Source organism: Alexandromys fortis, unplaced genomic scaffold (assembly GCF_014885135.2).
Source record: "Alexandromys fortis isolate MF-2015 unplaced genomic scaffold, M_Fortis_MF-2015_v1.1 scaffold_239, whole genome shotgun sequence".
Taxonomy (NCBI): Eukaryota; Metazoa; Chordata; class Mammalia; order Rodentia; family Cricetidae; genus Alexandromys; species Alexandromys fortis.
The window spans coordinates 667353-679300 of NW_026068120.1; positions in this window are offsets into that span (position 1 = coordinate 667353).

Below are 11948 nucleotides of genomic sequence, written 5' to 3' on the forward strand. Positions count from 1 at the left end.
GCAGCTCTTAATATTCTTTCTTTAACCTGTCTATTTTGTGTTTTGATTATTATATGGCGAGGGGATGTTTTTCTTTGATCCAGTCTGTTTGGTGTTCTGTATGCTTCTTGAATATTCAAAGGGATATCTTTCTTTATGTTGGGAAAGTTTTCTTCCATAATTTTGTTAAAAATATTTCCTGAGCCTTTGAGATGTGATTCTTCTCCTTCTTCTATTCCTATTATTCTTAGGTTTGGTCTCTTTATTGTGTCCCATATTTCTTGAATGTTTTGTGATGAGAATTTGTTGGCTTTGCTGTTTTCTTTGATCAGTGCATCTATTTTCTTTATGGTGTCCTCAGAATCTGAGATTCTTTCCTCTATCTCTTGTATTCTATTGATTATGCTTGTTTCTGTAGGCTTTGCTCGTTGACCTAGATTTTCTATATCCAGCTTTTCCTCAATTTGTGTTTTCTTCCTTGCTTCCATTTCAGTTTTCAATTCTTGAACTGTTTCCATTACCTGTTTGATCGCTTTTTTCTTGATTTCCCAGGGTCTCATGTACATATTTACTTAATTCTTCAAACTTTTTGTTATACTTCTCATCCATTTCTATAAGGGTGTTTTTTACATGTTGTTTAAGGGACTCTATTGCTTTCATAAAGTCAAATTTTCCACTTCTTCTGTGTTAGGGTGTTCAAGTCCTTCTGTTGTAAGATCTTTGGGTTCTGGTGTTTTCATGTTGTTTTTCAGAATATTGGGTGAAGTTCTGCCTTGGTGCCTGCCCATCTCCTCCTATCCGTGCTATCTAATTGGTCTTTTAAAACCGGATCAGGTTTCTCTGCTGGCCAGAGGCTTCTCTTACAAATTGCCCTCGCTATGTTTCCTGGCTCCTACCGGGGGCCAAGATCCCTCTCACCCCTCAGAAGGGTCTTCAGGAACAGGACCCGGCTCCCCCGTTTGCCAGGGACCTCGCCAACCAAAGGCCTACCTCTTTGATTTAATTGTAGTGGGGCGATCTGCTCTGGGTGTTGCGTGCTGGTCCCTGCCGCCTGCATCCTCTGCCATCGCGCCAGTCTCCTCCGGTCCCGGCCGCAGCAGCCCGTGGCCTGCGTCGCTCGTTTGCCCATCATTTCTTTTTTAAAAGAACTTTCTCTCCTTTTTCTTTTCTCTCCCAAGCCCATGTATATTTTTAAACACACTGTAAATCATTCAGAGGTTTTTCAGTCATCTGAATCTCTCTTTACTGTATGTCTCTATCTTTTCCTTGCCACATGAGTCCTTAATCTGCTAAGTGATATAGCTAGGAGTGAAGCTGTGGCTTTTGAGCTGGCTCCACCCCATTCCTTAGCTTTTTGAGAGTCTGGCTTCATGGCAGAGGTACAGGTAGGAGCTATGTTTATTGCCACAGCTTTGTAGAGTTTCCATGCCAACACTAAGAAGCATGCTGCCGGCTACTCATAAACACCATTTAAGTGTTTGGTGGCAGGGCCTCTTAAAAGAACTGCAAGGATTTTGCTGCTGACACTGAGTCATGAAGGCTTTCTTAAAGGAGCCCTGACTCTGCTTGCCACCAGCAAACTGAGACTACCAGAGTAAAGATGGTTACCAAGAAGCTGCACTTGACTCTGTTCTTGCCTGTCTAGAAGTCTTTTATTTTTAATCTTTCTCAGACTTTATGTGGAAATTCTTGCCAAACATTTGGGCACCATTTGTAGACAGAAGTTTCTCTTCTGTTCAGTCCCACAGCCATTCAGTCCCAAATAAACACACAGAGGCTTATACTAATTATAAACTCTTTGGTTTATTGTTCAGGCTTATTATTATCTACCTCTTATAACTTAAATTAACCTATAATTCTTATCTGTTTAGCCACGTGGCTTGGTACCTTTTCTCAGTAAGGCATTCTGGGTGACGACTATATCTCTGCCTTTCTTCATTTTATCCCCATGGGCTGCAAAGTTTTCTGGACCAGGCCTCAATGGCTGGGACTCAATGTCTCTGTACAAAAGATAGACAAGAATATCAGTCACATGTTCACTTGTCTCTTCACAATCCACAAAGACAGAGGAACTGAACCACTACTGCTTAGCCCACACTTGACTTCTAAAGGGTGACTGTTTTTACTAGTTATTACTATGGTTTCATAGTGGACCTACACCCTATTAGTGATTGTTTTCTCAAGGAATATTCTCCTGTTAGAGGAGTATGGGGGATTGAGCCTGGTATCCCCAATGCAAGTCTATCATACAAAAGATTACCCCAACCTTACTACATTGATGGAAGAAGGTCATTGATTAAGTAATAAAGAAACTGCTTACCCCTCATAGGTTAAAACATAGGTGGGAGGAGTAAATAGAACATAATGCTGGGAGGAAGAGGAAGTGAGCTCAGAGGCCATGCTCCCCTCTCCCGGGCAGATGCAATGAAGCAAGCTGCCAGGTCAGACATGCTGAATCTTTCCCGGTAAGACTGGTGCTACTCTGTCCCCCCAGAAAGCCTACAAACTCATGGAAACTGAACAGTCAACTACTGAACCATACTTGGATTAAGGAAGAAATTAAAGTCTTCCTTGAATTCAATGAAAATAAAGAAACAACATACTCAAACTTATGGGACACTATGAAAGCAGTCCTAAGAGGAAAGTTCATAGCACTAAGTGCCCACTTAAAGAAAACAGAGAAAGCACACATTGGAGACTTAACAGCCCACCTGAAAGCTCTAGAAAAAAAGAAACAGACACACCTAGGAGGAGTAGAAGACTGGAAATAATCAAACTGAGGGCTGAAATCAACAAAATAGAAACACAGAAAACAATCCAAAGAATCGATGAAACAAAAAGCTGGTTCCTGGAGAAAATCAACAAGATTGATAAACCCCTATCCAAACTAATCAAAAGGCAGAGAGAGAATATGCAAATTAATAAGATCAGAAATGAAAAGGGGGACATAACCACAGACACAGAGGAAATTCAGAGAATCATTAGATCTTACTACAAAAGACTGGTGCTACTCAGATTACTAGAGATGGGTTGATTGGGATGTGAGAATTAGCCAGTAAGGGCTAGAGCTAATGGGCTAAGCAGTGTATAAATGAATACAATTTGTGTGTCATTATTTTGGGGCATGAGCTAGCCAGTGGCTGGGAGCTAGGTGGCAGGAATGCAGCCCGAAGCTCCTACAACACTACATCAAACTCCATCTTGAACATTGCAAACATTTCTACTGAAAGATTAAAAAAAATGCAGTGTCCTAATCACAGATGCAGAAATCCCAATGCAAAAATACGGGAAACATGAAAAACTAAAGCAGTATGTCTTCCCAAAACTTACTACTCTCTCAGTAATGGCCTCCAATGTCAGTAAATTAAGTGAAGTCCTAGGCAAAGAATTCAAAAGAATGATCCTAAGTGTGTTCAGAAAAAAACAGAGGATACAAATAACCTGTAGAGTCACAAGAGAACATACAATGACAACAAAGATAAAACCAGATGAAATAAAAAACTTTTTACCAAATATGAAAGTTGAATTCAATGAAGAGATATAAATAATAAAATATTAACTGAACAACTAAAAATGAAAAGGATAATTAATCAAATGAAAGTCTCTATAGAAAGTCTCATCAATAGATGAAGGTATGGTTAGAATATCAGGGCCTGAAACAAGCAAGATAAAGAAATTGGAAGATTCAAACAATGACAAAGATAAATTAATAAAGAGTATAAACAGAACACTAAAGATCTATGGGACAGTGCAAAAAGACTAAGTCTATGAATCAGAGCAAAGAATGAGTTTCATGCTAAAGGCAAAGAAAACACTTTTATAAGATCATAGCACAGAATTTCCCAAATCCAGGTAAACAGATGCCCGTCCTGGTAAAGATGCACCTAGAACACCAGAAAATAATCACTCCACATTGTTTTCTAGTTTAAAACACTAAATATACAGAAAAATAAGGCATATTGAAACACAAAGTAACACATAAGACTCATCAGAATAGCATCAACTTTCTAAAAAATAAAAAAGCTGGTAAATACCAACACAGCTTAAAATAATGTATTTCAGTCTTTGAAAGGTAATAACTGCCAACACAGCCTACTGTTTGTCATACTAGGAGAAGAAAAAATTTCCCATTATAAAAGCGAAAGGAACTTAAATTCTAAATTTTTTATACTGAAGAAAAAGACCATTATATCCATGAGGCTTCAGGGAAGAATAAAGCACAAAATGGCATTAGTTAAGCAAATGAGGAATAGGAAAACCCTAAGAAGCAAGAAATAAATGAACCAAATAATATAATTAGTACATATCATTCAATAATAATAACACCAGGGCTGGGAAAGAGCTCAGTCAGTAAAGTATTTGGAATGGAAGCATGAAAGTTTGAGTTTCCCAGTACTAACATAAAAAGCTGTGTATTGCAGTGCATGTTCATAACCCTAGCACTGTGGAAAACAGACAGAAGGATCCATAGTGATTTGTAGCCAATCTGTCTAACAAAATTCATAAGCTTCAGGTGGAAAATGATAGAATAAGACAACCAATATCAACCTCAAGCCTCTATACATCATAGGTCAAATGCATGTAGCAGATATCTATTGGAAATTATATCTAAGCACTGCAGAATATACATTCTCTTGAGCAGCCACTGCAACATTCTATAAATAGATTATATAACAGTACACAAGGGAAGTTTTAGGAAATACGAGGAAACGGCACATTTGTGAAGATTGAACAACACATACTGAATGATGGATAGTTTCATTAAAGAAATTAAGAAGGAAATTTTAAAAGTCCTGGAATGAAGAAGGACGCTTAAAAACATCCCACACTAGCTTGGAATTGAGAATAATAGATGGTTATTTATTTAGGAGTAGACTCACAAATCACAATCCTCTGCTGGAACAGAGAACAGCTACCAGATCCTGCAGCTGGAAAAAAGAGCGGACGTTCACTTTACATCAGCAAAAATAGTATAAGAGGCCATGTCCAAGCGTGCGGGTAACTTAAAGGCTGCCAGCTGTAGGATTTCCTAGAGCACTAGAATTAAATGAAAATGAAACACTATATGTAAGATAAGACAAACAATTTAAATAGATCTATACAAAGCAATGGAATTGAAGCAGTAGTAAAAAATCTTACAATTATTATCATAGCTCTTGTTTGACCATCAGAATTAGATGATACTGATGTTATTGCACAGTTTGATTGCAAAAATCAGGCTGGAACTTAGCTGGAAGATTCATCCATGCTGGCTAGAAGTGACTTTGCAAGCTGCCGAGGTGGGAGGAAGTTTAAAAAAAAAAGGCCCTACTAAACTGTGAACTGCAGTACCAATCTGCCTAGCATGCTGTACCTATTTGTGAAACAGTGGCTTGGCTATTATGGGGGTAACGAACAACTTTCTTGAATTTCCCACAAAAATAAAAAGGCATTAAAGTAAGAAGGGTACTTCCTAGAAAAAAGAGATTGAGTGGTATGTGGGAAAGGATAACGGAGGAATTATTAAAGGAGGAATTAAGATTAGACTATATTATACATATTCACATATACTTTCACATATGTATATACATATGAAAGTGTGAAAGAATAAGTAAAAATTAAAATAATAAAAAGAGAGAAGACTGTGGTGACTCATTCTTTTAATTTCACCATGTAGGAGACATGGGCAAGAAGATGTGTGATTTTCACACTAATAACCAGGGTTAGTACTAGTTATCATTAATATATATAACTACATGAAAAGAACAAGATTCATTTCTCTAATTCCAGCCCCAAATCAACTCCAAAGGTAAGAGAACTTAAGACTCAAACCTCTGAAGCTGAGATAAAAAGAAGAAAGCTACTTCACTACACAGGCTGGAATTTTCTGACTAGAAAACAATTGACAAGGGAGATGTTATGAAATTAAAAGGCTTCTATACAACAAAATAACAGTTAATTAGACCCAAGAGATGGCCTAGTGGGTAAATTTGCCTTCTGCCAAACCTGATGAATTGAGTGCCATACCTGGGACCCACATGATAAAAAAGACTTGTCCCATGACCCCCACATATATGCACCATGGCACATGAGAACACATGTACCCAAAATAAAGAAAAAGATATAAAATAAAGTTTTTTTTTAATGAAAGTATGTATTACAGTAGGAAAACAACTTATAAGACCCTCCTACCCCACCAAAGGCCAGGCCAGCCTCCTAAACCCTAGTTAAGATCACCCCTCTACCTTGCCCATGCCTGCCCAGTGTAACCCAAACTACCCCTCCTCTTCTTGTTAAGCATATCTCAGCTCACACCCCTGGAAAAGCCTCCTACTTCACCAAAGGCCAGGCCAGCAGAATAAACCCCAAAGACCAGGCCAACTCCCTGAAAATAAGACAGAGGCCTACTACCCCACTAGAAGCCATACTAGCATACTGAACCCCAGGGAATGTCCAGTCAGATCAGAGGCCATAGACATCACCAGAACTCCAACCCCTCACTTGGGAGGCAACCCCTGCTGGATGGAAGCCATCCAGGCCATCAGAAGTACAGGTCACAACTCTAGAAGAGACCATCTACTCAACTTCAAGCCTCTCCTGTGGCTACATTCCAACATAACTGTACAAGAAAATTACCTTAAAACCAACTTTATGAAGATGATAGAGGTCCGTAAAGAGGAAATGAATGTTTTAAAGAAATTGAGAAAAACAATAAAAGATTTAAAGAAATCAATAAATCCCTTAAATAATGTCAACAAGACCAAGAACAAAAAATCAAATGATTGAAGGAAATGAATAAAACTGCCTAAAATCTGAAAATGGAAATAAAAGCAATAAGGAAAACACAAACTGAGGGAATTTTTGGAAATGGAAAATTGAGGTAAGCAAGCAAGCATCAAACATGCATTTCAGTAAATGACGTAGTGACTGCAGGCATCACAAAATAGAAGAGATGGAAGAGAGAACCTCAGGCATTGAAGAAACAATAGAAGAGATAAATATATCGGTCAAAGAAACATCAAATCCAAAGAATTCCTTACACAAAACATCCAGGAAATCTGGGACACTATGAAAATACCAAACCTAAGAATAATAGGAATAAAAAGATTCTCAGTTCAAAGTCCCAGAATATTAACAAAATTATACAAGAAAAATGTCCTAACACAAGGAAACATATTCCTATAAAAAAAAACATACAGAACACCAAATAGATTGGACCAGAAAAGGAAGTCCCTTGTCATATAACAGTCAAAACACTAGATATACAGAACAAAGAAGAAATATTAAAACCTGCAAGAGAAAAAGGCCAGGTAACATATAAAGACATCTGTTTGGTATGATTAGAATCACACCAAACTTCTCAATGGAATCTCTAAAAGCTGAAAGGGCCTGGACAGATGTCTTATAGATTCTAAAAGATCACAGAGGTCAGCCCAGACTTTTATACCCAACAAAACTGTCGATCACCATAGATGGAGAAAAGAAGATATTCCATGATAAAGTCAAATTAAAGACAATTTTTTTTCTTTTTTGTTTTATTTTGCTTTGTTTTTGTGCGTCCTGGAACTTGCTCTGTAGCCAAAACTTAACTTGAACTCAGAGATCCACTAGCATCTACCTCCCAAGCACCGGGATTAAAGGCGTGTGCCACCACCACTCAGCAATAAAGCCAAATTTAAATGATAGCTATATACAAATCCCGCACTACAGAAGATCCTAGAAGAAAATCTCCACCCCAAGGAGGTTAACTACACTCACAAAAACACAGGCAAAGATAAACTCACACAAGCATAATCCAATCAAGAAACACACACACATATCACCACTAACAACAAAGTAACAGGGGTTAGTGATCATTGATCATTACTGTTTCTCAATATCAATGGACTCAATTCTCTCAATAAAATTACATGGATTAGTTGGGTAGTGGTGGCACAGGACTTTTATCTTAGCACTTGGGCGGCAGAGGCAGGCATATCTTGGTGAGTTCGAGGCCAGCCTGGTCTACAAGAGCTAGTTCCAGGACAGGCTCCAAAGCTACAGTGAAACCCTGTCTAAAAAAAAAAAAAAAAAAACCTTTTATATAGATTAGCAGAATGGACATGCAACAAGATCCATCCTTCTGTTACATACAAGAAATATACCTCAAGGATAAACATTATCTCAGAGTAAAAGGTTGGGAAAGGATTTACCAAGCAAATAGGCCCAAGAAGCAAGCTGATGTAGCTATTCTAATATCTAACAAAATAGAAATCAAACCAAAATTAATCAAAAGAGATGGGAAAGGACACTTCATACTCACCAAAGGAAAAATCCATTAAGATGACATTTCAGTTCTCATCATCTATACCCTGAACCCAAAGGCACCCACATTTGAAAAAAAAATTATAACTAAATCTTAAATCTCACATTGACCTTCATACATTAATAGTGGGATACTTCAATACCCAACTATTACCAATGGACATGTGGTCCAGACAAAAATTAAACAGAAAAATAATGGGGTAAACAGATGTTATGAACCAAATGGACCTAACCAATAACTAGACAATATCTCACCTGAAGACAAAAGAATATGCCTTTTTCTAAGCACCTCAGGGAACTTTCTCCAAAATTCACCACATGTTCAATCACAAAGCAAGTCTCAACAAATACAAGAAAATTGAAATAACCACTGCATCCTATAAGATCACCACAGACTAAAGCTGCATTTCATAAACAAGAGAAACCCTACAAACTCATGGAAACTGAATGATTCCATACTGAATGATTACTGGGTAAAGACATAAATAAAGAAATTAAGACTTCCTAGAATTCAATGAAAATGAAGGCACACTGTACCCAAACTTATGGAATGTAATGAAAGCCATGCTAAGAGGAAAGTTAATAAATAGCACTAAGTACATTCCTAAAGAAATTAGAGAGATCTTCTATTAGCAATTTAACAGCACACCTGAAAGTTCGAGAAGAAAAGGAAGCAAAAGCACCCAAGAGGAGTAGACAGCAGGAAGCAAGACAAAGAGAACAATACAAAGAATCAATAAAACAAGAAGTTGGCTTTTTGAGAAAATCAACATGATAGATGAGCTGTATCCAAACTAACTAAAAGGATGAGAGAGAATATCCAATTTAACAAAATCAGAAATGAAAAAGAAAGATTCTGAGGAAATCCAGAGAAACAATAGATCACACTTCAAAAATCTATACTCCACAAAATTGGGAAATCTAAAAGAAATGGAAAAATTTCTCCTTAGATACCATTTTCCAATGTTAAATCAAAATCAGATAGACAATTAAAATAAACCTATAACCCCTAAGGAAATAGAATCAGTAATTTAAAGTCTCCCAACCAAAAAAAAAAAAAAAAAAAAAAACCAGGGCCAGATGATTTTAGTACATAATTCTACCACACCTTCAAAGAAGAGCTAATATCAATCCTCCTCAAATTAGAACATTGCCAAGGTTCATTTTATGAAGTCATACTCACCCTGATACCCAAACCACACAAAGACTACACAAAGAAATAAATTACAGATCAGTTTACCTCATGTACTTTGATATAAAAATACTCAATAAACCTAATCCAGAAACACAACAAAAAGATCATATACCATGATCAAGTAGATCCCAGAGATGCAGCGCTAGTTTGATTTATGAAAGTCTGTCAATGTAATCCCCTATATAAACAAACTTAAAGAAAAAAACCCATATGATCATCTAATTCAATGTTGGGAAAGCCTTTAACAAAATTCATCAACCCTTCATGAAAAATGTCTTGGAGAGATCAGGGATACAAGGGACATACCTAAACATACAACAAGCCCATAGCCAACATTAAATTAAATGAAGAGACACGCAAATCAATTCCACTAAAATCAGGAACAAGACAAGGCTGTCCACTCTCTCCATAGTTATTCAATATAGTATTTTAACTTCTAACTAGAGCAATAAGTTAGATCAAAGGAACATAAATTAGAAAGGAAGCAGTCAAGATATCTTTATATGAAAATGAGATGATAGTATACTTACGTGTCTCCAAAACTTCTGCCAAGAAATTCCTACAGCTGATAAACACCTCCAGCAAAGTGGCTTCCTACAAGATTATCTAAAAATTAGTCAAACAAACAAAAGTTTAATAATCCTCTATACAAACCATAAAAGGGTGGAGAAAGAAATCAGGTAAACAACATATTTCAGAATAGCCACAAGAAATATAAAATAAAATATATTGACGTAATTCTAATGAAGCAAGTAAAGACCTGTATGACAAGAATTTCTAGTCTTTGAAGAAAAAAAATTGAAGAAGATAGCAAAAGATGGAAAGTGATTCCATGCTCATGTATCAGTAGGACTAACATAGAAAGAATGGCCTTCTTAAAATTACAGCCTACAGAATGAGAAAAGATTTTCACCAGCCCCACATCTGACAGAGGGCTGATCTCCAAAATATATAAAGAACTCAAGAAACTAGACATCAAAATTCCAAAAAATCAATTAAAAGATGGGGTACATATATAAACAAAGAATTCTCAACAGAAGAATCTCAAATGGCAGAAACACGTTTAAAGAATTGTTCAACATACTTAGGCAGCAGAGAAATACATATTAAAATGACTCCAAGGAACCATCTAAACATGTCAGCATGGCTAAGATCAATGTTGGAGAGGATGTGGAGTAAGGGAAACACCTCACTGTTGATAGGAGTGCAAAATGGTACTGCCACTTTGAAAATCATTATGGAAATTTCTCAGAAAATTGGGAATCAATCTACCTCAAGATTTAGCAATACCATTCTTGGGCATATACCCAAAGATGCTCAATCCTTTGGATATATGCACCAAATCCACAAAGACACTTGCTCAACTATGCGTATAGCAGCATTATTCATAATAGCCAAAACCTGGAAACAACCTAGAAGTCCCTCAACTGAAGAATGGATAAAGAAAATGTTTTACATTTACACAATGGAGTACTACTCAGCTGTAAAAAACAATGGCATCATGAAATTTGTGGACCAATGGATGGAACTAGAAAAACAATCATCCTGGGTGAGATGACCCAGACTCAGAAAGATAAACATCATATGTACTCACTCATAAGTGAATACTAGATGTAAAGCAAAGGATAGTCATGCCACAATCCACAGCTCCAGAAAAGCTAGGTAACAAGGAGGGCCCTAGGAGGGATACATGAATTGCCCTGGGAAGGGGAGATAGATAAGATCACCTGGGTAAACTGGGGGTGGGCAGGGGAGATAGAGGGGAGGGGATGGGAAATGAGAACATGAGGGAATGGAATGGTCATGTTTGAGAAGGGAGACAGAGTGGGGGATCAATGTCTTGATAGAGGAAGCTATTATGAGGTTAGGGATAAACCTGATGCTAGGGAAATTCCCAGGAATCCACAAGGATGACACCAGCTAAGACTCCTAGCAATAGTAAAGAAGGTGCCTGAACTGACTTTCCCCTGTAATCAGATTGGTGACTACCCTGTCATCATAGAATCTTTTGCAGTAACTAATGGAAGTAGAAGCATAGATCCACATCCAAGCACCATGCCAAGCTCCTGGAGTTCCATAAAAGAAAGGAAGAAGAGATTATATGAGCAAAGGGGGTCAAGATCAGATGGGAAAACCCACAAAGATATCTGACCCAAGCTGTGAGAGCTTATGGACTCTGGACTGACAGTTGGGAGCCTGCAAGGGATCCAACTAGGCTCTCTGCACATGGGCGACAGTTGTGTAGCTTGGTCTGTTTGTAGGATCCCTGTCAGTGGGACCAGGATCCATCCCTGGTGCATGAGTTAACTTTTTGGCGCCCATTTCCAAAGGTGGGATGCCTAGTTCAGCCTCAGTGGAGGGAGGAAGGGCTTGGTCCTGCTTCATCTAAATGTGCCACACTTTGTTGACAGGATGTCTTACCCTTTCTGAGGAATGGATGGGGGTGGGTTAAGGGGCTGTGGGAGGAGCAGGAGGAGAGGAAAGAGGGAAT